The sequence below is a fragment of the Megalobrama amblycephala genome, linkage group LG18 (genome assembly GCF_018812025.1).
Source record: "Megalobrama amblycephala isolate DHTTF-2021 linkage group LG18, ASM1881202v1, whole genome shotgun sequence".
Lineage (NCBI taxonomy): Eukaryota > Metazoa > Chordata > Actinopteri > Cypriniformes > Xenocyprididae > Megalobrama > Megalobrama amblycephala.
In genome coordinates this window covers 17736167-17764122 of record NC_063061.1, presented here as the reverse complement: position 1 = coordinate 17764122, position 27956 = coordinate 17736167, and the positions used below count along the sequence as shown (strand labels likewise).

The 27956-nt window shown below is 37.9% G+C and overlaps 1 protein-coding gene across 2 annotated transcripts in view; it reads right to left on the bottom strand.

The window, feature by feature from the left end:
- tenm2b (teneurin transmembrane protein 2b) overlaps window positions 1-21017 on the bottom strand; it is a 319786-nt gene extending 298769 nt beyond the window's left edge. For both annotated transcript variants that reach the window (XM_048165628.1, XM_048165629.1), the window contains exon 1: window positions 20674-21017. The gene's annotated coding sequence lies outside the window, so the exon portion shown is untranslated. The remainder of the gene's footprint in view (window positions 1-20673) is intronic.
- Window positions 21018-27956: the final 6939 nt, after the last annotated feature.

Below are 27956 nucleotides of genomic sequence, written 5' to 3'. Positions count from 1 at the left end.
GCATGGAGCACGAGAATTAAAGGGGCCGCACACCCTGAATTGGCGCATTTATAATGATGCCCCAAAATAGGCAGTTAAAAAAATTAATAAAAAAAAAAACTATGGGGTATTTTGAGCTGAATCTTCACAGACACATTCAGGGGACATTCAGACTTATATTACATCTTTTAAAAACATGTTCTTCGGCACCTTTAATAAAAGCATTCATTTCTTTACAAAAGAAAAAGATCTTTTTAATCTTACTGATCCCATTATTTTGCAAAATAATGTGAAAATAAAGATTTTGTTTGCTTGAGTTGAAGTTTTTCTTGCACACTGATAATTCAAGTAATAAGGAAAATATGTCATTACTTTTTACTTGATTATCAGACCATTATGGAAGCTTGTTTCCGTCATGAAATAAAAAATAAAAAAGGTAATTGCGACTTATCTCACAATTCTGACTTTGTTTCTCAGAATTGCAAGACGTAAACTCACAATTGCGAGTTAAAAAGTCAGAATTATGTGATATAAAGTCAGAATTGCGAGTTATAAAGTAAGAATTGTGAGATATGAACTCGCTACTGTGTGTTATAACAATTGTGAGGGAAAAAAGTTTCAAAGTTTCAAAATTCTGACTTTATAACTCGCAATTGCATGCTTTAAAGTCAGAATTGCGAGATATAAACTCACAATACTGACTAAAAAAGTCAGGATTGCAAGTTTATATCATGCAATTCTGAATTTATAACTCATAATTGTGTTTATATCTCACAATTATGAGAAAAAATGTCAGAATTGCGTGTTATAAAGTCAGAGTTGCGACTTTATATCTCGCAATTCTGACTTTATAACATGCAATTCTGACTTAAAACTCTGACTTAAATGTGTAACGCAATTTAGTTTCAATCTCACAACTGCAAGAAATAAAGTCAGAACTGTGAGATAAAAAGGCACATATTTAGTGGCGAAACAAGCTTCCACAGAGCATCATAATATTTTTTATTTAATTAAATGTTCTTAAAAATGGTATAAAAGTGTTGCAAATCATATGAAACCAACATGAATACAAAGTACATTTCTAAGAACTTAAACGTGTTTTGAACTAGATTTTTTAATTTTCTTTATCATGGATACTCTTATATGTCATTGACCCACATCAATATCATAATTAGATCACGAGTGAAACTGTGCCCAGTGAAACTTCAGGTTCGTCATCAGATTTGCAGACTTCTCTCAGTCTCAGCATTAAACCCATACTGCACTATGTAATGACTGAGGTAATCTAAAAACTCCATTTAAACTTAATTCTAGTGCTAGTGTAATTGTTAAGCCCCGGGGGCTCATTAGACATTGACGTCTATGCCACTATTAAAAAAACAAACAGCTCTTTGTCTCAGTTCAGTGGTCCAGAGTCTCTTGAAGGTCGCAGAATGCACATATGAAACTTGCTCCGTGGATGGTAAGTGGCCTGACAGATCACTAAAGGTCCTGCTTGCCATATGGAGCTTCAGCTCTGAGAGTTTCAGAGCTGAATGAGTCTTCTGAAGCAGTCAGGGAAAAAAAGGGAACCATGATCTGATCACCCTCTGGCATGTGCTTCTTCATCCCTTCTGTTTTACAATAATTCTCCATTTCAGTGGCAGCGAGCTGCCAAGCGAGCCAGCCCCAGCCCCACCACCAGCTGGTCCTCCGACCTGCAGTTTTATGCTGTGGAAATGGGTTTTCAATTAAAAAGTCTATTCAAACAAGTTTTTTTTTTTTTACCCCCTGAAATGGTGGAACTCATTAAAGCCCTTCAATGAAATGTGGTTCGTCAAGTGAAGTGTGAAAGTTTTCTTGTTCTTTATTTATGTGGTGATTTATTATAAGTAAATTAATAATTCGATAATGTGAAAAAAGCAATGGTGCACCATTAGAGGCTGATGAAATGAACCGTGCTTGGTTGCTCTCAAGCTCTGAAACAGGAAACGAATAGAGGCTAATACAAACAAACACACAAACAGATATTTATACACACACACACAAACAAACTTGTTCTTATTTTTTATTTACTGCTTGTTGAACACTCGCTTTCTGCTCTTAAATGTCTTGTATGCACTTGTGTGTGTGTGTGCTCAGTCTATTTTTGCAAACCCAACCATTTAACATCGGATAGTTTGCCGGTTGACGGAACACTCACCCGCTTAGGAATCCATAAAGCTGCTGAAACATGCCGGAGCTTCGCCTCAACAGATCTGTCCACAAGCGTGCAGAATAAATACATAAACAAGCAAAACTTTTAAATACACTCACGCATACGTAAGCAACCCCTGCCCACTGTCTCTGAAGCAAGGAAATGACTCTGGAGATGAGGTCCACTAAATGTACAGGGCCATTAGAGCTGGGCAAACAGCAGTTCTCTTAGGCCGCTGATGGCTAAACTACCACAACATGTTAGTGACATCCAACGAGCTGCAGACAGCAGGGATAAATAGACAGGGAAAACGTTTAGGGACTCTGGGAGGCAGCTCTGGGAAGCAGAACAATGGCTTTCTTTTGACACGGGCACCGTTAAGGCAGACTGTCGCAGGGCAAACACATTTAGTGTAGCCTAAATCTCGAGTTGTGAAGGAAGGAAGGCGATAATGAGAAATGAAAAGAGAAATGAATAATGACGAGATGGAAAAAAAGGATTGTAACACCTGGAGAAAGCACCACCTATGAAATAACAGTCCTACAAATAAATAAAATAAAATAAAATAAAATAAAATAAAATAAAATAAAATAAAATAAAATAAAATAAAATAAAATAAAATAAAATAAAATAATAAAAAATAAAATAAAATAAAATAAAATAAAATAAAATAATAAATAAATAAAATAAATAAAATAAAATAAAATAAAAAATAAAAAATAAAATAAAATAAAATAAAATAAAATAAAATAAAATAAAATAAAATAAAATAAAATAAAATAAAATAAAATAAAATAAAATAAAATAAAAATAAAAAAGACTGAACCAAGAAAAAAAATGCAACATTGTAACAGTTTAAGTCTCTGTTTTGGAACAAAGCAAACAATCTACAGTCTACTTAATTAAAGGGGTCATGAATTGAGAAATGAAATTTTCATCATATAAGAGGTCATTGTATTATAAAAATGTAAGATTCAGAACTCAAAACTTCCTTGTCAGTCCAAAAACAGTGCATGTCATTGTTGTAATAAATAAAAGAGAGATGCAAACAGGATTACTTGAACAACAAAAATGATAGAGATGCCTCTGAGGATAGCAAGATGTTTTGTAGTGCCAAGTTGTGGAAAAACAGTCTTTGCTTTGCCTTCATTGTGATCCTGGATGAGCGCTAAGTTCCAGATGAGCAATACACTGTTTGTTTGTTCGCTTCATTTTACTGCCACTTTCCGGCACAGGCTTTTCAAAGAGATTGAAAATAAAAGATGATGCAGTTGCCGGCTATATTGGATCCGACAGTAATGTCGCAACACAAGTGTGAGTAACCGAACTGAAGCGCTTTGCTAGCGGGTTATTAAACTCGACCAAACGCATCCTATGTGAGATAAATCAGATATAAAAAGTATTATTACAACTTACATCTGCAGAAAAGGATGAAAATGTAAGGAGCTTGAAATATGACATAATGATCTGAATTTGAATTGTGTAAATTTGAATTATTGACAAGTGTCATTTAACAGAATTGAATATTAAGTGCCATGTTATATAGATTTGAATTTGAATTTTTTAAACTTGAATCCTGGACATTTGTAATTGAATATTTTTCATGGCATAATTTTCAACATATGTATTTTCAAACAGCGTATTTTTTGTTCTCAATTCTTAGACTGCAAATATTCACTTCTTAAAAAAACGGCTTCAAGTTTTGAAAAAATTCTAAAATTCAAAATGCAGAAATTCAGATCGTACTGAAAGTAGGTCAGAGGTCCAACTTCCGGGTTCCACAGGGATGAGTAGAGGATCTTGGAAAAGACGAATGTTGCCAATTACAGAGCAGCAATAATTCTCAGCATGCCAGACATTTATCTCTGGGGGTCTCTGCTACACCTATTTTTTTTATTAAAAAGTATATTTAGTATGGAAGTGATTAGCATGCTTAACAGTCACACATAACTCTATAATTACTATATTTCTTTTGCATTCTGTTATCAAAGTTGGATGTTAGGCTCTTTCACTTGCTGGTGTTTTCAGCTCAAGAACGTCACAAATGATCATTCAGATATGTGTAACATAGCAGGCGTGATTACATGATTTATTTCCTCATATATGGTTGTCAATGAATGGGACACTAAATATCATACTGGTTTTAATAAGATTTTCCTAATAAATAAGCAAGAATAGACCTGGGATACTCCATGATTCCTGTTCTTTCCAACAACAAAGCACTTGAATGCGACAAGATCGTAATCACGGCTTCAAAAGTGGGAGGTAGGAAATTTCCTCATCATTGACTATGCTTGTCTAAATGTGTAACTCCCTTTGTGGATGCGCTCTTCCTGATGAAACATGGGCAACTAAAGCACAAAGAACTTTCAAAAGAACATTAATTTACAATAGTGTTCTCATTATAATGTTATGGAAGCAGATTGGCACTGCATCTTGCACTGTATTTTCATGATCAAAGTGATTCCAGGCATCACTGTGCACTTTCAAATCCATAGTTTCACTTTATTTTGGCAGTCTGGACAGCATGCTGTACTAACGCTAACCAAACAGACCTCAATGAAATAGTGGTCCTTTTTTGTTTTTTTGCTGGCCAATACAGTGACAATGCAGCGTGAAGCAAAAAGTTCAAGTTCAAGTCAATCAAATACCGATGCCATTGTACAGATACTCTATTAGAAGATGATTATTAATTTATTACACAACCAAATGTCCAACAATAACATGAAGAATAATGAAGTTGTATCAAAGCTTAAAAAAAGCTGTCATGTAGAAAAAACATTGGAGCGAGCCAAACAAATGAAGGAGAACCCTCATTCACAAAACCAGTAAACCAGGGCCTAACCTTGTTTGGGGGAGAACTGGAGCAAAGCAACTGGGCAGCAGAACAAGACCTCTGCCAACATCCATGGAGCTCAACTGTCTGGGTGAGGGATTAAATAAGAGAGCATTATACAAAATAGAGGCTCCATTCTGTTCAGGGATCAGGTCTGCAGGCCATGCAGATGTGTGCAGTAATGCTCTAATAGGATTGACTGAATGCAGCACAGGAAATGCTGGGCCACAACACCTCTGGCCAGGTCTTTGTGATGGGTCAGAAAATGACAGCTGTAATGGGGCTATATCTCTCAAGCTGCCATGTAGCTGTTTTTCCAGGCAATTATAATTTTAGGGTGTTCAGGAAGAAAAGTACCGAGATGCTTTCTCTGCATGTTGGCTGTCAGTGTTGTTAAATGTCACCTCGGTTTAGTTTCTGTAACAATCTCCTAAATTCATTTTTTTAAAACGTTGGTTTATCCACAGGAGAACAAGTAAGAACTTGATGCTCTTTTTCTACATTTAGCTTTTGGTGGACCTGAATACATCTGACGTCAGAGTTTGCTCCAATTGGTGCGCACCAGAGAACAAGTTTGTTAGAATGACATCAACTGCAAGCTGCAACTGGAGCTACAAAAATTAATGCAATAGTGAGCATTCAAAAACTTTAAAGGTTCATTATCAAGCTAGCTGCAAAACAAATCCATTAGTGCCACAAAGTCAAGCTGTCAGATTGTATGTATATTTCCAGCGAGATCGTAATATGCTGAGACTGATTTGAAATGAAACAGTTTGACTTTAATGAAAAATACTGAGAATGTCTTGAATATTAAGGTGTTCAGTAAGATGAATGCATAATGATTAGAGAATTTACTCATGGCGCTTTATGCCTTTTTCCTTTTCTGTGACGGACTATGATCCTTCACAGTGTTAAACCATCAGACAATGACTGACAGCCTGCCACATTGTACTTTCCTTTAGCCAACTGCAACCCTCACAAAACGCCTTTCATCCAGTAGTCACTCAGAATTAATAAATGAGCCATTATGAATCACACAAATGACAAGGATATTAAGCAAAGTGATTTCATAGTTTATTTTATTGTCAACAGTATTTTGCCATTATTCATTACTTTGTTACAGTAAGATCCAACACCTGGCCCACAGTGCACAATGCATGTCACTCTCCTGACAAATCTAATAATCATAAAGCTGCTAATGGCCAAAAAACAAAGCACAAAGACTCTGCTCTCATCATCCTAATAACAAGGATTGTCTATCATATGACACTTTTCTTAATTCAACACTAATGCTCTGTAATTAAGTCGACAAATTCAAGCAGCCATATTTCTATAACAACAACTGCCCACAATTAGGCCTTTTATAATCCTTGCCTTTATACTGCTGCATATAACTTTATTAAAGGGTTAGTTCACCCAAAAATGAAAATTCTGTCATTAATTACTCACCCTCATGTTGTTCTAAACCCGTAAGACTTTCATTCATCTTCGGAACACAAATTAAGATCTTTTTAATGAATTCTGTGAGCTTACTGTCCCTCCATTTACAGCCAATGCAAGGCAAAAGGTGACAGAACTTCCCATCCCAGAAGGAGACTCCTGGCACCGTAAAAAAATAAAATAAAAAAAAGGCCAAAATAAGGTTCAGGAAAATGGAGGAGCACAGGATTTCCATGGCGGAGCATAAGACCACCACAGCAGGACCAACAACAAATGGGAGGCAGCCAGGAGGAAGGTGACCCATGGCAGAAATGATGAAGGGAGGAGCCATGGTGGAAACTTGACCCTGACCGACTGAGGTCACACTGGGAGATAGTGAGGCCCAGGTGAGGTCCGATGGACTGAGAGACCCGGCGACATCGACAGACTGGGAGACCAAGGCGGAGTCCCGGCAACAAGCAGCCGGAGGACTGAGGTGTCACCTGTGTGAATGAGGACTGTGGTGGAACCTGAAGGATGGAGGAGCCCGACTGAGCTGTAGGAGTGGAGGGATGGAGTGCTGCAGACAGCACGAAAGTCCGTGTCAAAGGTGCAGTGACAACTGACCCAGGTGGAGCCGGTGGGACAAGGGAGCCCGGTGGAGTAGAAGGAACGCCAGTCCCAGGTGGAGCCGAGGGGACGAGGAGCCAGGGCGAAGCTGACTGGTCAACGGTCCCAGGTGGAGCTGAGGGCTCAGAGGGATGAGGCGGAGCCAGGGAGTCTCCATGCCATGGCAGAGCTGGTGACTGGAAGCCCAATGGTGGATCCAGGTTGCAGGGTGGAGCCGAAGGGCTGAAGAGTCTAGCAGAGGTGGGGCCGAAGGAATGGCTGGCTTCAATGGAGCAGGCAGGAGAGGAAGTCTGGGTGTGGAGACTGACCCGTTGATAGACAGGGATGGTGGTGACGAATATCCATTTACTAGGGGTGAAGAAGGTTCATGGGTGGGCAGGGTGGCAAGCACTATCTCTGTACTCTAGTCGATTAGCCATTCCTCCTCTTCCAGTTCCACTTTGACCCCCACTGGCTTGGATGTGACAGCCAGCTCATACACCTGGTCAGACAGGACCTCAAGCTCGTCTCCCGGGATGGATGAGGCTGTTGGCGCTGGCTCTGTAGCAGGCATAGGCTCAGGCTCAGTGTCTGTGGCAGGCAGTGCAGTGGGCTCAGGCTCCTCATCCGCAGTGGCCGGTGGAACGTCGACCTCTCCCTGGGGTACACATACTCCAAACACCGGAGAATGGCCACATGTTCACACGAGTGACCACAATGTATGCATGTTGTGTTGACACCAGAGCAGATGTTGCATTGAAGGTTGATATTTTTGTGCTTTGTTTTTTGTTTGTTTTTAATTAAATTATGTTTTGTTTTGTTTTTTTGTGCAAGCAAAGCACTCACGTCGCTTCAGTTCCAAAATTTAGGTTAAACTTTAAATTGAGGTTGAAAATTTAAAAAATTGAGGTTAAACTACTGAAGTCACATGGATTACGCTAATGATGTCTTTACTATCTTTCTGGACTTTGAAAGTGGTATTTGCGTAGGCAGTCAATGGAGGGACAGAAAGCTCTCAGATTTCATCAAAAAAAATGAACAAAAGTGTTTGGATGACATGAGGGTATGTAATTAATGACAGAATTTTTATTTTTGTGTGAACTAACCCTTTAACCTTTATTTATTAACCTCTTTATATTCTATGCAAAATTATGTCAAAATTATGCCAAATAACATCAATTGAAACAAAGAATACTCTTTAAGCATATTTCAGAGATATAAACATTACATGGTGCCGATGCAAACATGCATGTATTTGCTGATATCAGTCTAAATAATAGAAATGAGTGTTGATAGTTTAGTATTTCTGTCAGATGCTATAGCTTCTGATGTCACAGGCTTTTTAAACTATTTGAAAGAAATATAGCTTATCAGTTTAAATACAATACAGAGCCTTGGCAAGAAGGGCAAGAAAGGTGAAGAAAAAAGACAGAAGTAGAAAATGAGAACAAAAGTCGATCATCTGGACATGTACCAAAAGGAAAAATGATCCACAGAGCCGTAATGCAATGAATCTACTATGAGTGGTCTCCTAATTCTCTTTTTCACTGGTGAAATATTACAAAACTCTAAGAATTTTTAGTAACCCTACTTCTTTAAATATAGTTTCAATGATTACTTTATGACCAAGAGCAAAAAAAAGAGGAAATCACTGTTCTTTAATTTCAACTTAGAGCCAGCACGAATAATTGATTGCATGCTTTTATTAACTTAGACAATATTCCATTACCTCCAAGGCAGGGCTCCTTGACGGTTTCTTGGGATAAGTTGATTTAAAAGGATCGTTATGAAGCCTTCTGAGATGGCAGCACTAATTGCACAAATGATAAAACAAGTCTGTCATTATCTCACAGGTGACGGAGCGTTTAAGATGAGCTAAAATGATGTTTAAAATCCATTACATGATGAACAGGGATCCGGTTTAGGGTTCTGGGACATTTCTAAGATTCCCCCATTTCATTTCAATGCTGTTCATAGTCACAATTAAACTAATACTTTATCAAACAAACTCTAAAGTTTGGACTGTGTTGACTTAATCTCAATTACTCTTAGGAAAACATCATGAACGCAGAACCTGTTTCCATGGCAAACGCCTTCCAAATAAAAAATGGGTGATGCATCATCAATTCTCTATTGTTTGAGTCTCATGCTGCATTTGATTTTGTCCTTTGTCTGAAGAGTTCTCAGTCTCACTCCTTAGAAACAATGCAAATGAGAAAAGCAATCAGTGCATCGGTTCAGAAATTTAAGCTCACTGGCTACTTCATTTAGTTCAAAGGTTCATTGAGTACAGAGGATTGAATAAAAGCATGAAATCAAATGAAAACCCAGCCTTCCAGTCTGGCATTCAAGGCTAGAAGTAAGCCAGTCTTAATTCAAAAACCTGTTCCCAGCTCTAATGAGTGCTTAACAAATTAAGCCGAATGGATTTCTTGATTTGCAAGCCAACACAACAGAATCTAACGAAATTAATGTATAGAGAAGACCGGGGCAAGTTGTCACAAATGTTTGTTTGTCTGGCTAAATGGTTTGTCTAACAGGTTTGTGTTGGTTTAAAAAAACTAGTTCAAAAGTTGTTGTGCATTTTTATAAGTTCCACATGCATTTTAGATGTTGTACTTGTATTCAGTTCATTAACTTCAATTTTTGAGCACAGAAAAGGTTTATATGATTTATCTTTTTTTGATGTTTCTTGAATTATTTTGTTTCATAATTGTTTTACAATTAATTTTTTTTTTTTTAAAGTGCTATTTAAATAGCAGATTCCATTATGACAACATGAACAGTATTTCTATGCAAATGTCCAAGCTTATTAGTCCTTAAGGTTTTAAATCTTTTATTGAATTTGGAGTACAAAAAAAGGGGGAAAAAAGTGAGAACTAGCCCCGGTTTCCCCTAATATACTTTTTTGTTTTGACTGTGGCTTTAAGTTGTAGTATTTTCAAATAACAAAATAGGGTTACCACAGACAAATAAGTGGGTCAGTCAGCAAAAGTCCAAAAATACAAAGCCACAGGCACGGAGGTCAGTCACTGCAGGCCAACGGCTGGTCGTGAATGTCTCTCGGCGCATTAGAGAGAAGCGCGCTTTCCACTAGTGTCTGTGGTACTGCTGAGGCATTATGGATATTGCACAAACTCTAGGCTATATCTCTTAATCCTCTAATCTGCAGAGCTCAGGGAATAGCTGGCTACATCTGTAAGACCCTGGAATGCCGGGGCAATGCTCTTAACATAAAAATGTCATATTCACTTCCCTCGGCAGAGATATGTTTACACAAGTCGCCCACACTCATGCATTGTAATTTGATGTAAGCTGTTCAGTTGATAGGGTGGCGTTCTGAGACGTGACTGTGTGAGTTTCCCAGGTGAGTTGCTGGTGACAGGCCGTGCAAAGCTGCTGATGACGGCATGCATGACCGTGAGATGAAGTACCTGACTCCCTCAGCAACTGAGTATACAGCAGCAACTAAATAGTAAAAAGTTGTAATGAAATTACTATCCTTTTTTGAAGTCAGTCTACAGCAGTTAATGTATTCTAAAAATTGTTTTATACATTGACTAAAATATTAATAATATAAAATATTTGTTGTTGGATGTTAAATTTAGGGCATATTTAACTGAAATTCTACATATAACACAAATAATGATATTTTTACATTTTTACAATTTGCATTTTTGTTGTATAATGTAAATATTTGTAACAAAATTATGAACAAATAAATAAATACATAAATATATACATACTGTCCGGATTATGTCTCTGTCTGTTTAGTTTCATTGTTTTGGTTTTGTTTTGCCTGCTCCCGTTTTGCCTGTGTTCCTTAGTCATTAGATTCTTAATTAATCCCGCACCTGTTTCTGTTTTGGTTAATTAACTCTCCCTGTGTATGTGATGCTGCGTTCTAGACGAGGTCGGACCTGGAAATATTCCAAATTAAATGTCTCACTTCAGACCACAGTGAGTTCCAGTCATCACACGTCACATTCACATGCTGACCACATGATGTCGCCATGACACAACGAGAGCATATCGTGTTTTTAGTGTCAATTATGGCAAAAACAGAATAAAAATAACACAAAAAAAAAAAAATCGCTTTGAAAACAGCTGCCGAGTGGCGAAAATCAAAAACGAAGGTATCATTACATAAATTTAATGTCTAATGTTAAAGTTTGTTTTTACATTTATGCTCATTGAAAGCAGACTTGCTGACATCTTGGAAATTACGTCAAATGATGCTTCTCGCTGAGGTCGGGGTTGATTGATGTACCACGAGTTCACACACCGAATGTCCGACTTTCAGTGGTGTTCCAGACGTTATTTCCTATAAGGAGGTGGGAAAAAATCCAAATTTCTATCTGTCTGGAAGGCAGCATAATCCCTTAGTTTCCCTTCCTATTTCTTTGTCCGGCATTGTCTAAGGTTTAATGTGGTTGTGCTCTACCGAGTTTATTCCTGGATTTATTAGTAAATATTGTTTATTTCCCTGAATCGCCTGTGTTGTACACATCATTACTGCCACACATGTGAAAGAATATTGGACCTAGATATGATTTTTGTTTGCGCCTTTATTTTTTTGTTATGGACTTGCCGGCCGTCCAACTGCTCTGCCTAGAGCAGAAGGAGCAAAAAGTAGAGGACCAAACCAAGGACTTTTTAGATCTGCCCTGTGTTTGTGGAGTGGGTGCTAGTGAACAACGGATCGGCGTTCACCATCTGCCCCGATGAGGAGTACATCATCAGCCCCATATTTCGGACCCAGAGCCCAGCCAGCCACCTCCCACACCCTGCACGAAGTGTATGCCAGAGCCTACCGCAGACACGGAGCTCGAGCCTGCCGTGATGTCAGCGGCAGATGGAACAAAGACTGGGCCAATCATCAGCCCGAGCCCGAGCCCAAGCCCTACAGATTGTCTGACCAGGTGCGTGAGCCGGCTACACCATGTGTCACTGTGGGTGTCCTTGTGGAGTTCAAGGGCATGGAGTGAAACCACTGTGAAACTCATCACTGAGGGTGAACTGCAGCTGACTCTGAATTACATAATGAGGAATTGGAAGGAATTGAACCACCCAGCTCCTCGTCTCCTGTGTCTCCGCTGGTCTTTACCACCTCCTCTGCCTATAACAGCTGTTTTCCTTCAGTCCCTTGGTTCCTTCTCTGAATCCACTCTGCTGTATAGATCTGCCTCAGGTGTTCCAGTTTCCAGCTCTGCCTTTTTAAGAGGATCCCCTAGCTCTGCCTCCAGCAGCTGAGCCCATCACTCCACCTCGGCTTGTCAACCAGTCGGCTCCAACTTGGCTCCTCCCTCCCTCGGCTCCAGCTGGGACCATTGTCCTAACTGCTCCACCGGGCTCCCTTGTCTCTCCAGCTCCACCTTGGTCAGATATCGCTCTGCCTGCACCATGGACTTCCAGGCCTTCAGCTGTCCTTCATCCCTCCATCCTTTCAGCTTCATAGGGTTCCGCATTCCCTCCGGCTCCGCCTTGGTCCTCAGTCCCACTGGCTTCGCCTCACTCCTCTGGCACCCTGGCTCATCGTTTTGGCTCCACGTTGGTCTCTAGATCCATCTGTGTCACCCAGTCTTTTCGGCTCTGTCTGGGTCTCCATCTCCATCGACTCCCTCTCCATCTGTTGTCCCCCTGGTTAAACCTGCCAATTCTGCGTATGTCTAGGGCTGTGTTCCAATTCATCTTTTTATGCCCTTCCCTCGCTAACTTCCCTCAGTCTCGTTGCCTCGGATGTACGTCATTGCTTGCATTGCACGATTGCCCACTACTGGTGGAACCTATTTAATGGGCTGAATTGGAACGTCCTAAGCCAGTGGTCGGCAATAGGCGCTGTAGGAACCATGGACGAACCAGACAAATTAATCATTCAGATGTTTCTTTCAAAACATAATTCTAATTCAGAATTGAGGTTCCGACTCCAGCTCGTCTACAGAGAAAACCAATGCTGATTACTTTTACGACATCTTTGTTTCCTGGCAGAAGGAGAAGTGACAAACTCAGCCATTCGTGACAGAAAATGGTCACCTAGAAGATAAAGAGTCTTTGATCACCAGATCAAAAAGAAACACGTTTGTTACTGTTCTACAACTAAAACTGCATCAAAATTGTTCCAAACTATTTTAAATGGACTTATCAAACATATTTGAACTGCATACATTTTAAATCATGTCCACAAATACTACCTGTAACCAGTTTTGCTTTAGAACACTCACAATTCATGTAAATGTGATAACTCTTGAATGACTGACTGAAAGTATGCCTTATTTGGACTTGATTTAATTCTTTTCCTCTTTCCTAAATCCTGGCTTGAATGAAATCTCTTTAATATCTGATTGGCCAAAACTCCTCTGAGGTGTGACAAACACCTATGTTTAAATAGTCATATCGCAAGATAGTGAAGATAGTGACAAAGAGACTTCCTTAATTTTCCAGCAAGCTCAAACGTGATTGGGTTCTACCCATAGACTACACAACACGGACCTTGAAGTCCCTGCAACAAATCATCGACTTGGAAAACCCTTCCCTGCACTCCGACGAGGGAAATTCACATTTAAAGTCGACTAAAGCAAGTACCCCAGATTAAAACTGAACTGGTGCATTTAAATTAATGATTCATGGTTCATTCAGGTCTTTGAAGTGCATTGCTAGGAATTATGTTCATCATATCACACTCTCTCTCTCTTAAAACTCTTTCTCTCTCATTTCCTTTCTTACTGCAATGCGTATGAATGAATGAATGTGTGTATGTATGTGTGTGTTTGTGTTAGATTAGTTTGTGTTAGAATAAATAAAGTCTTGTAGATTTTAAAAGAAAGTGTCTTGTATTATGTGCTTCTAAAATTTAATGTCTTAAACTGTCGATCTTAAGTTACCGTGCTCTAATCAGTGTTTTCACGATTGTTGGATATTCATATCTGCTACAAGAGCTTATTACGGCTTGAGCAAATGAACGCTGGACAACTCAGTTGCTCGGTCGTAAACTAAATGACTCTTTATAATTCCCTATAAATTATTTCATTTGAGCTAATTTTACTTCCTAGGGTGTGTTCCCTACAGCGCCCGCGGGCCAAAACTGGCCCTCCAGCAATAATGTCTGGCCCGTGCCCTTGCCCGCAGCCAGATTATTTTGATAGCGGCTGGTTCTGAAATAGATCTGTCTGGAGAGCGCAGTTCATGGTTGCATAGCAACGACAGACGCCACAGGAGAGCAAGCGCTTTGGAAAGTAAAGAGTCACGGCCGCACTTTCCACGCGTTTTTAGACGCAACATGTTAACGACCCCAGATATTATATTCTTTGCAAACAGCGACAACTTCGTTGCAGATAAGACACACACTTGTTGCATTCACAAAACCAGATAGGATGAACGCATAGGTGTCTTTTCATTCTTCTTTGTATGCCCTATTTTCGCTGTCAACTTTCCTCTTTAGACTCTTTGATAGTGCCATTTTCTCTCACCAGCTAGCTTAAATGTTAACATCACTCTGCACACGACGTAATAGCGTACCTCCAGCACACAAACAATTAAAAAACTGGAGTTTAGTAAGTGAGGATGCCAAGGAATAATTCTGAGTGTAAAAGTAGGCAACGTCGAATAATTATTACAATAAGTTAGGCTGAATTGAGTAACAAGCAACTTTAAAATGATACTCATTTATTATTCACAATATGGAAATAAAACATAGTTTGTTATGAGCATGACTCAAACATGCCATTAATGGGCTTATTCAAGTCCTCTTTTATTTTTATTTTTTTGTTATTTTTATCCATTCCGCATCTCCCACATATGTGTGTTTTAGCAAGGCGGTCTATGTTGCAAGTTGGTGAATGAAGATACTTGTCAGGTTATGTGTCACTACTCTGCTTTATTAATTTATCCAGTGTAAAACCCGGACGCCTCCACACAAATGTGTCTTTTTGTTAACACTCTGAGGTCTGAAAACGCGCCGGCGCGTTTTGCAGGTTTTTTTTCACATTGCAGCAAAACAGACTTAAAATACTCCATCATTTTTTGTCATAGAGACATAAGTAATATATCAATTGAAACTATAGAATATCTTCTTTTATTTGTATACACTCAGAGTAAAAACACAATGTTGTGCTTTTTGTAAAATAAAGAAAACTAACATGATGCGTGATTTCTCCTCTCCCTCTGAACGAAGTCCAATCTGATAGTTCTCAGAAAATGAACTGTAACTTAGTGAATACTAATCACAGAAAAATTAAACTTATGTCTAAAAAAACGTTAAGATGTCAGGTTTTAAATCATGTAAGTCAAATCGAAAACAAACCTTCTGTGTTTATGTAATCTGTATGAAAAGAGAGCCATGTCAGAAGTCCGTGATTCAGCTCATTATCCGCTAATGCGGCCACGCCCACGGAGCGAGCGCTATTCAGACGCAAATTCAGAGGCAATACATGCATTCATCGTCTCAATCGTGTATTTATTGTCTTGAAAAGTGTTTATCTGGATGTAAAAGTCATGGTTAGCGAGCTCTAGAAGACATGCAGTTAGTTCCTGTTTTCTTTTCTTCTATAGATGAATTTTAGATGAGTTTTTGTTTCTTTAGCACCCTCCGGCTGCAGTATGAATTGGAAATTCCATTCATGGAATAGCCTCTTCTTCTTTTAGATGAATTTGTGGACTAAAATGCACAGAGAGCGCCCTCTGACTTCAAGGATGAATTGAAAACACCAGCGCTCATAGTAATGACAATGAATATTAAATAAATATAACTCCTCTGTACAGAAAATTGACATAAGCATATGAGAATCCAATATTTCTCCAAATGTGCATGCTTTTAAACTAAAAGCCTATATTCAGACTCTTTGCATCACAGAAATACATTATATTTTAAAGTATAATATAAAACCATTACTTTATATTGTAATAATATTTTTCTGTATGTTTCATATATCATGATGAGCTTGAGACATCACAGAAGGTTTTTTCACAGCCTACCTGACTGAAATACCTCATTAATATGCAAGTAATTTCAGCTCATTACTATCCAATTCTTTTGTCTTCTCAGGTGAGAATGGCCCATTATTCAGTGGTGATTCACGCCTCCACGCATACTGTGTTTCTTGGCAAAAAGTGTCTTACAAAAACTAAATCAATATATTGTTGGCAGGAGTAGGCAGCATAATTTTTACATAATTTTGAAGCAAAAACTCTAGTTTACAACCTCCAATACCCTAAAGTATTGTAAACACAGATTTACTATACTTTTTTTGGCCTTATTTCAGTGACTTAAGTTTTTTGTTTTTTCAGTAACCACGCATAAACATTATTCCTTCAAAAACACAAACATATACATACATGTTCCTCATATATTATTGTAGCCTAGTTTGTGCTGAATACAGTGTAATCACACTTTTGTCATTTATATGTTTATGAACAACTGAAAAAAGCACAAATGTCAGGGCATGTCAAAACTTCTCCAGGCCCCAAATCAGCCTCAGACTCCAGAGGGTTAATGACTGTCATACTACAGGATTAAACACAGAGTAACAGCAAACTACCAGTTACAAAATACACTGTAACAGTCTGTCACAGGCAATTCTAGTTGCATTTTTCATCAATTAGCCTAATTTCTTAAATTATCCTTTGACTATGTTCTGGCCCGCCATCTAGTGACAAATTTTTTTTTTTATGCCAAACTTAATTGCCGACCCCTGTCCTAAGCACTTAATCACTTGGAATCCCCTATGGAGTTGATTTATTATTTAATTTTTTCCCTTACGAAGTTGTTTAATGCAGTATTCTTTATGTATATAGGTTTGTTTGGGTTGTTTTAAATATATCATAGAGTTGTTTGTGGTGGGGTAAATTAAACGTGATATGCGGTGACGTCACAATTGTGTTGCATTGTGATATATGGAGCTGCCTGAAGTGTACATATGAAGTAGAGGGAAGTTTATATGGAGAGACCCTCGCTCCCTCGATTTTGACTGAGGGAGCGAGGGTCTGTCCATATAAACTTCCCTCGTCCACTTCACGAAGTGGAACGCACTTCAAAATGGCGGCAGGGATTCCCCCAAGGGGAGGTGCTTATGGAAGTTTGCGAGTGTGTGTCTAAAATTGGAGTGGAACGCAGCCTATGTCTGTTTAGTTTCATTGTGTTTTGGTTTCATTTTCCCCTCTCCCGTTTTGCCTGTGTTCCTTGGTCAATAGTTAGATTAATCCCGCACCTGTTTCTGTTCTGGTTAATTAACTCTCCCTGTGTATTTAAGCCCTTCATTTCCTAAGTTCTTTGTCCGGTATTGTCTATGGTTTAATGTGGTTGTGTTCTCCTGAGTTTCTCCCTGGATTTACTATTATATTTACTATTTCTATGAATCTCCTGTGTCGTGCACATCATTACAGCCACACACAAGACACATTCATACATTCATACATACATAGGTCAATGATGTGACGGGTCATTTTTTTGTCCATAGGCCTTAATAATAATAAAAAACAAAGACATGATATCCAAAGTATGTAAGGTAGTACAATTAGATCTATTTTACTTAATACAAAAGGTTTTAATTATATTTTGCTACATATAAAGGTATTTTAATGATTTTGAAGTGTCAAAAGGTCATTCAGTTTAACTGTCTAAAGACCAATACAGCCATTTCATTTGTGATTAAAATATCTTAAAATGTAACAAATGTACATATTTGTTATTCTGGCATGATTTTATAACATCATATATCAACATTAATTAGTATTAAAATTATGTATAGAAGTCGTTGCTTTGTTATGAGAAAGAATGTCCAGAAAAATGAATATCATTAATGTCATTTGGAGTAACCAATATAAAGGGACCATTTTGGATCAAGTCATGCGGTCAATATCATGTGACAGGATGTGACATCATTTAGACACCTGCAAAAGACCACATGGTCGTGAAGTAAAGTAACTAACATTCTTTTAACTATTTGAAAAAATGTTTTCACTTGCTCATACGCATGTCCCGAAACATCAGGTCATTTGGTACAACCACTATAAAACATGGAAAATGTTGTAATGTTTTAAAAACTTTTACTAAATATAAAAGGTTTGATTGTCCTTTTGCTAGCTAGCTAACTAGCTAGTTAGCAATATATCAGCATGTTAGCATTGTTTGAAAATATCGTCATTCGGTATAACCAAAAGTGTAATTCGGTAAAACCAAAATTTTGGTTAAATCGAATTACTTTTTTGGTGACAAATTTAGTCCATTTTGTAAAAAATTACAAAAGCAGTGTTAATTGATTATAAAAACCACATAATCTCATTGTTAACACTGAATAAAACCTCAAAATTAATTATATCTTCATTATGTTTTTTTACACTTTTAAAAACCTTATTCGTCAATGACCCACATATTCAATTTGCAATCTTAAATTTGCATACTATATTAGATGAGAACTCATAGCATGGTGTGGAATATTTAGTTTTCAATAAAACAAAGAATATAAAATACTCTTTTTATCAGATTAATTGATTCATCAAAGAATAATTAACAGAATAATTAGCTAAAAAAATAATTATTAGCTGCAGCCCTAGTTGAATACATAACACTAACACACTACACCTTAAGGAACAGTTGCTATTAGTCAGGACATCGATGTGCAAACAAGAACAACAGTGTGAATCACTTGTCCACCTGCTTTGCTGTGTTGTGTTGTGTTGTTTTGCATTGCAATCAGATACAGCCTCATTTCGAGCCTTCATTTGCTGTAGTTGTAAGGCTTTTCAAAAAAGCGTAATTAAGGTGACAACTCTAAGACAGGAAAATGGAGCCACTTTCTCAAATGCGTATCTGATGGGTGGTTAGCGATTGTTTAAAATGTTGAAAGACTGACGCTAATCTATTTTCTGTTGTGAATACACAGTGGATAAGCACATTCTATTGCTATAATCTTCCATGCAGAATGCCTAAAAATACGTCAAACCTGTTTGTTTTGTTACAGGCAATCAGCATCAGTGAAGGCACCTTAAACAACAGCTTAACCAGACAGATAATGAGAGAAAACAGAGAGAGTGATGGAATAGGTGCATAGTGTTTTCTAATTAAAAAAATGTATAAATTTAAATCCATTATTTAAAAAATAAGTGTTATTCCACATCCTGCCCAATTTTGGCTACTGAGCAATTTGAAGGCTATGAAAACTATATGCTTTACTATTTTTACAGAAAGTGTTAAAATATAAACATTACATTTTAAACCTTAAAAAAAAAAAAATTCTGATTGCTTACCATTTTAATGCAGAAGTAGAAATTACTACATTAAAAATAAAAAAGCACAAATGGTACGAGGAACAGACTCCTTGGAACATAGGCAATTACATAACCTATTACAATACTCCCTTCTCGATTTCTCATAAAAATACAATTACCTGCATGTGTTACATGCAGAATTTTAAACCTGTATTTAATGTCTAACAACCTACATTTAATGTATAACATTTTATATAATGTATAAAATTTCACAATGAAATAAAAATGTACAATTTTTTTGCTTATGGAATATTGCAGTATGTATTGTAAATGATTCATCTGTGGAATTAAATTCATGTGTCCTCGAAATGTTTAATCAAAATAACTTCCCCTCCCTCTTGCAATTACATCATATTCCCTGATTATGTGTTTTTGTTGGATTGGTAGGATAACTTGTCACCTATGTGAGATCACAGCAACAGCAAATCAAAATAATCCAACATTTTTTATTGTTCAAGAAGCCATTTCACTCGGAAATACATCACAATAGGGAAGAAAATCGCAACTTCCATTTCATGCTGACTTTAACAGAGATTTGCTTGCTGTCAAGACAAGCCTTTATTCAAATAATAGCATGACTTTCTAACATTTACAATAAGGATATAACTGTAAAATGTCTGTTATGCGCTGTCAATGTGTAAAAAATGTCCCACCAGAGCTTGAAAAATGAAAGAATGAAAGTAGGTTTGGAAAAACATTGGTGTGTGTAAATAATAATAGAAATTTTATGTGAGCTATCCCTTTAAGAAACAGCACTTTCCCAGTAGAGGCTCCAAGATGGATGTGTCAAAGGTGATAAATGAAGCTTTTACTGAGGCAACTGACCACCAAAGCTTTAAACACAAAAACAAGCAGCTCACAACGAATGCCATCAAAAAAGCAATGTGCACATTACCTGAGTCCAAACAGAAATGCTTATTATCACCCAGTAAACAAAGTATGCAAATATTCAGATCTTCACATTACAACCATGACTAATGGCTTCATGCAAAATTGTAGTTAGTAACATAATGCATAAGAGAACACATCCGGTCTCTAAACTGTCAAGATGTGAGAGAAAGAGATTACCAGACTTCTTAAGTTCATCTCAACCTGAAAAAAACACCTACAAATCTGGAAAACACGGCTTTACCTAAGTCTCCTTCAGAACGTCTGCGAAATATAGACAGCGGTGGAGTTGTCAAATAATAATACAGGTCAAAATTATTGTTGTTTAGGCCCTTAAATGAGTTATTATGTCCTGTCCGTTCACTGCAGCATGTTAGTTAGTATGCGAGCACCGCTACTGCGGATGAGATAAAACACACACGCGCATACAGCCGTATTGATATGACGATACGTGAAGGAATTTAGACTGACAGTTAGAAAAATGAAATATATAAAGAATATTTACCTGTTGAAAATGATTATTTTCTTATAACCACATCTTTTCTCTCTCTTCTTGCGAAGTTTTCGTCCACGCTCACGTTGGAGTGTTTGTTAGCGCGCTGTTTCTGTGTTCCAGTCAGATACTTATTTCATTCTGTCTCTTCTAACGCTACAGAACGAACCCGCACTGGCGTCCGTCGAGGACCTAGACAACTACCACAAACAACCCATTCCGATGTGGATGTCCATGGTGTCTCGGACGAAGCGTATGGTTTAGTAGTAGAACAAGCACATGTGTAAATGTTGTCATTCGTGGAGCTGTAATCATCACAGGGAGGGTTGAGGAGATGTTTGCCTAAACAAGACCGAGTGTTGCTCCGAGCGCTGTTGATGCTCAGTGAAGGTACCAAGGTGGGATAATTTGTGTATCATCTTAGACTGACCGAAATTGTATATTATTTTAGACATTTTTTAGTACTTCAATCTTCAGAAGGCTGAAACTGCAAGATGAAAAATTAAAATCCCGTCCTTATTTATTTATTTATTAGTTAGCTTGTTCATTAACTTATATTTGTCTTTTTTTCCGTTTAGGACATTTTTCCCTAATTTGCATGGGAAAAAAATAATTATTTAAAGTCCCCATGAAATCAAAATCGACAATTTTTGTCAATTTTCTCCTGTCACTCACATGAGATCAAAGCAAACAATCCAACGATCCAATCAATTACCGATGGACAAAATCAAGTCCCGCCCTAAATTTTTTCTTGTTCAAGAAGTTATTTCACTTGGATGTCCATCGTAATAGGGGGAAAAAAGCTTATCGCAACTTACCTTTTATTCAGATTTTAACTTGCTGGCTAACAATTAGCATGCGGTCTCAAATCTGGTCACTAGGAGCACTAAAGGCAGGAACACACCTAGCCGAAGCGGACTGCGGGGCTGGCTCACGTCGGCAGCGTCTGTGTCCAAAGTTGGCCTGACACACCAAACCGATGCCCAACAGCCGACGGCCAAGTAGCACGTCCGTTCTGTGCCTGCGTAAGATGAAATTCCTTTCTGAACCAGCAGGTGGCAGTAGCTGAACAGCCAATCAGAATGATCAGTTGGCCCGACGGACCGACGAGCTCCGACGCCGATTCAACATGTCGAATCGGCTGGAAAAAAAAAGGCCGACGGTGCAGAACACACTGAGAAAACTTAGTCGGCCGGCCGTCGGCTTGCCGTATTCCTGCCTTAAAGGTTCTCTAAGCGATCCTGGGTGGATGTAACTTCCTGTTGACGTTCAAAGTGTTGTCAAACAAAACAGAGGCTAGCTAGACCCTCCCTCCTCCTCCTTCTCCCTCTCCCCTCCATGCTTCCTGAAACAGTCATGAACACGCATTTAAAATCATTCTTGTCGGTTATTGGCTGGAGCATGTGTATTATGATTCGTGGTCCAGGCTGCACCAGTTTGTTTTTATTGCCGTTTTCGGAGCTTGTGGCGACTACAGAGACCGTGTTTTTTTACAGTGTGTTCAGGGGACAGGCAGCTATCGGATCGTGAGGAGATGTTTGCTGTATGTGACAAGAAATGTTTTGGCCTAAAAACGCTTGATATCATTTAGAGCACCTTTAACAGAAAATAGCCATTGAGTTTATCGGTTGTACACTCGTTATTGCAGTGCATTATAGGACTGAATGAGTGCACTTGATACAGGGTATCTGCGGGTCCTTAAAAAGTCTTAAAAAGTCTTAAATATATTTTTCCTAATAAAAGGCCTTAAAAAGTCTTAAAATGTCTTAAATTCAGATTCGATAGATCTTAAATATTTTTCGTTGCATTACCGCAAAAATGTTTTATGTTTTCTAATACGGTCCAGCGCCGCGCTGCGCCATCTGCAGGACAAAGGTCAGCAAAGATGTAGGAATATCTGATCAGAGCTGTACACGGATACACATTTTTAAATAAATCTGCTGTGGCAAAGCTACTGCAAGTGATTTTCGGTGCTGGAAATCCATATATCCTTTGCGGAAACAAACTCGTCATGGAAAGCGCAGCTCATGGTTGCTTAGTAACGGCAGACGCCACCGCAGCGCCCGAGCGCTTTGGAAAGGAGAAAGCGGCGCCGACGCGTTTTCCATGCGTTTTTAGACGCGACATATGAACGGTCCCTAAAAGAGTTCAAATGGTTCAACGCGCCAAATGCGAGTAGAATCAGCGCTGAAACGTGTTCGGTAACTTTTTTTATGAATGGTGGTGAGAATTTAATATATAATTTGCAACGGCTGTGATGTAATTATATAAATAATAGTCTGACGCGCTGCATGCTTGCTGTAGCAGTAGTGTTTTCATTTTCGATTAACTGTAAATGCTACTTTGTTTGTGACGTTTAAATTTGGATTTGGGAACGCAATATTAGTCATTAGAATCGTTTATAATTCTGTTGTTTACAAAGAGAAGTTTCAGTGTCACATGATTATTCAGAAATTCTGATTTTTATATTATATTATACTATACTATATTATACTATTTATATTATCAATGTTAAAACGCAGTTCTTGCTGCTTAATTTTTGTGGAAATCCAATTTAAACATTTGTGGTAAGATTTAAAAAATAGAAAAATTAATACTTTAATTCGTCATACTTTAAAGTGATAAAGTGAGTGAAGAGTGAAGACAATTAAAATGTTACAGAATATTTCTATTTAATACTTTATAAATAATATATTTGATAAATACATGTAATATAATTTCAAATAAATGCTGTTCATTGAACTTCCTATTTTTCAAAGAAAACTAACAAATATCACAATTTCCACAAAAATATGAAGCAGCACAACATTTCAACATTGATAATAATCAGAAATGTTTCTTGAGCATCAAATCAAATTGTAATGATTTCTGAAGGATCATGATGTGACACTGAAGACTGGAGTAATGATGCTGAAAATGATCACAGGAATAAATTACATTTTATAAAATATAGAAAACTTTTTTTTATTTGTAAGAATATTTCACAATGTTGCTGTTTTTACTGTATTTTACTGATCAAATAAATGCGGCCCTGGTGAGCAGAAGGGACTTATTTTAAAATCAATAATTGTTTCCAAACATTTCGCAGGTACTTTAATATTAACAATTCTATTAATACATTTAGTATATTATATTATATTATATTAATTATTGTCGTAATTATTAAATGCTCCTTTTTATTTTTTACAGAACAATAGTATGTATTATTAAAATATGACATAGCTTTTAATGTGATAAAATATATATTTTTAAAAAAAAAAGGTGCCGGGACGTGGTTCGGGTGCGTGGTCAGACTTTCCTGCTTTTTTATCTCTAGCTAATCACATGCCTGATATGTATGTATGTATATGTGTGTATATATATATTATATATATATATATATGTGTGTGTGTGTGTGTGTGTGTGTGTGTGTGTGTGTGTGTGTGTTTCCATCGCAGGTTTGGTCTTAAATTTCATGTAAGGTGGTATTAAAAAGGTCTTAAAAAGTCTTAAATTTAACTTGTTCATATCTGCAGATACCCTGTGATAATGTCCACTATGGTTTCGGAAACCACTACAAATGGCTGTTCCCTAAAATGGTGCATTATACAAGGTTATAGGCAATGGCGTAGCAAATAGACATGCACTGTGGAGGCGGGGAGGCCCTGTGTGTTGGGGAGCCCCACAATAACCCCACCCCATGCAATCTCTGTCAAGGAGGGCCATGGACTTGCAGTTCGCGAGGGGGACACTGTGGAGTTCCGCTATGCTGCTAGGTATAGGAGATGATTTCAGACACAGCCAATGACTGGCTATAAAATTAGCATGCGATACCAACTTCGGCCACTAGGAACAGCAGTAGTGAAGGGGCAGTGGCATTGACACTGACATTAGATTGTGGTACCAACTTTGACCACTAGGAACAACAGTAGTGAAGGGGCAGTGACACTGACAGGTACCAACTTTGGCCACTAGTAAAGTGCCATTCACACTGACAGTGACTTAAACCCAAAATATACTTCACTTCAGTGTATGGTTAGCGTACAGTGCACATGATGCGAATTCCGTCATCAGAAGAGTAGCCTACGCACGTACTGTACACGCACCGCTGGATTATTGTAACCGCTCGTACTTGTATGCGCAGTTCGCACTTGTGCATTTAATTTTAATTTTTTTTTTTTTTTTTGCATGAATTAGTGTATCCACAAGGTGGCAACCAAGGCCTGGGGGCATTGATTCACAAGGTAGTCAAAGAAAAGCTGCATAAACAGAACAGACCGGAACCAAAGAATATACACTAACAAGAAGCGACAGTCAATAGAACGTTCCATTGCAACACCGGCGCCCAGCAGCAGCCCTGCATTTCCGCCATTTTGAGGTGAAAGTGAGTCGGCAGTCCTCTAATTTCCATGGCAATATCAGCTGCTTTGTTAAAAAAAAAAAAAAAAACGTACATTAAAGCTTAAATCCAACCTGAATGATGACAACAGAGAATACAATACTGTCACTAGTGATCATCAAATCCTTTTTACAGTTTATTTTACACACTTTGTGTTTAAGTCCTCCACTTTTTTCACAAAACCTTTGCTCTCTAGAAACCCAGTCAGTTTGGGTTACAATTCTTTAAAAGGCTTATAAACACTGAATTATTACCAACATATGAAATTAAATTAAGGACATGCATCAGAAAAATTGGGAATGTTGGACAATAAATATAAGAATATAACGGCTTGATTTTGCAGTGTTGTCTAATGTCTATTGAAGCAGAAGTGTCCAAAAGTGGGAATTATGCGATAATGGACACAGCAATGCATCATGTATTATAAGATTATTATGTTTGTAGCGTGATCCATTAAAACGTACAATATGGCCTATTTCAATTCAGACCTAGATATTATTACTATTACTCCACTAGGTCTGAAATATCTTGTTCGCTTTAAACATGATGATCTTAAATTTATTAATTATTAATTTACTATTAATAAATGTGTAAAATGGATAAAATGGAAATACTCAATGAAGTAGGCTAACTACATTACCTCAGATGGTTGAATGGTTGGATTCCACAACTGGTAAAATAAAACATAAGACAATACAACATTTACTGTAGGAGCCATACAATTTACTGGTGACTTAATTTAAAAAACTGTTCTATTGCGCTTCTGATTTGGCTGTGAAATTCACAGATTTTGGGTGCGTAAGATTTGAAGGATTCTATGGTCCAGTTATTGTCTAGCTATCACCAGACCAAGCTCAATTTAAAATTGAACATTGGTCTGGGGAGTCTGCTATGTATTTTCTACTGCACAAGAGGCGTGATCACCGAGCATTATTCACGCAATTGGATAGTCCTTCAACCAATCGGATCAACGATCCGGGTGATGTTCTTTGCAGAGCGACGCGAAAACTCCAGACAGGTTTAGTTTGTATTGGTTTGTAGCATTGATCAGCGGTTTGCAGAAGCAGCAATGGCATCGAGCGATTTTTGCAGGTTGTGCAAAAAAAACATGAAAGTGAGTGGTATTTACACCATGTTCAATGTAAACAAAAAGCTGCTTGCCGTTGCTTCTCTATCGTCATCGTGATATACCCGCCAATAGCGAGCAAGGTGGATAAGCCAGTCTGTGATTGGTTCCCGCAAAAGTGTAACAGAAGCAGTAGAAATTAATGTACGGGTTTCCAGACTGAGTTGCCGGGCGAAATCAAATCGTCGGCAGATCAGGCTGGGTTTACCCAGTCTAATCCAGTTAGTATTTTCAGCCCATAATGGCGGCCGTGCAACCGAAGCTCCATCTAGTGGCTGTTACTCAAAAAGTATCAAAGTGTCGCCTCTTGGGTTCTAAGCTCTTTGCCGGAACGCATACACGCTATATCGACAATGGAGGCCTACGTAGACGAGAGATTGTGCGAAGAGGTTAGAAAGTACCCTCATTTGTACAACTCTAGCATGAAAATATACAAAGATGTTTACATGAGTTGTAACTCATGGTGAGAGATTGCTCAAAACTGCGCATGTGTCGAACGCCTGTGTATGAGTACGAGTCAAATGAAGTATACTTTGCAAGGCGGTGCGTTCAACTGTGCACTTACTCTAGCGTACGTGTAAAAAAACGAAGTATACCCAGGGCTTTAGATAAACAAATGATGCAAAATCTACCAATAGAAGTGCAGACAGTGGTCATTTGCCTGATAGAGATGGATATCAGCAATCTCCAGTGATTTAATTACTGTCGGTGTAAAAGGGCAGGGCAGAATGTGTTACTTTATTGTTATATAATGATTTTTTACACATTTTAATAAATAATGTTTGTTTGGGTTTTTGTTTTTTACATGTGTGAGAAAATGATGACCGTAATTGTAATTTTGAGGTGAACTATAATTTTAAATGTTAAACTTAATGTATTTATAAGCCAGAAATGTTAGTGTAAGCTAACATGTTCATAAATAACTATGAAAAAATAATTGTAGTGTTGGCACTGCTTACATGTTTTCCATGTTTTTTGTAAAACCAACTCTTAGTATTCATGAGACAAACCTATCCACAAAAATCAGCTCAGGATAAATGATTTAAATTCTCTTTCTTTTGGTTATGTAACTGTCTGCCTTGTGTCTACATAACTGATGAAAATCAATTGAATGAACCTCTGCTCTCGGATGTCAAGCTGGATTTGTGGAGGAAGTAATCACACATTTCGGCCTAGAATATCTGACTGGGTTATGATACAAACAAACATGTTTTTCTCCACAACACTGCTGGAAATATGGTCCGTGCCCCTCTTGATAATGACATATTGCATTCATTTAGTCCTGCGACGAAGACGCCCCTCCAGAAAAATACAGCTAATGGAAATGGAGGCCAGAGATCAGAGAGGCCACACAAATACTCCACTGAGCCAACACAGTTATTAATTATGCCAAATAATACCTGCTTCAGAAAATAGAGTATTTTTCAAAACAGGATATATTGTGTAAGTAGGTTTCTCTTATGCACATAATAATGATCCTTTACAATCATCCTTTTGTATAACCAGTTTATTTAAACTGTCAGTGGAAAATCAAACTTTATTATGAGATAATCAAACAATTCACCTTTATAAGCACATTGTGTATTGCAAGGTTTTATCTCAGAGGGATACAAAACACCGGCGGCTAAACAGTATAGACCTAGTGTCTCTACAAAGCTGTTCTACAGGTGTCCCTAGCCAAAATATATTTTTGGAGAAACGTCTTACGACGATACGTTTGGAGACGCTGTGAGCTCAGGAGGTGGTCGGCTCCTGTGGTGAAGTGCTTGGAGCATTTTGAGTCAGTATGGG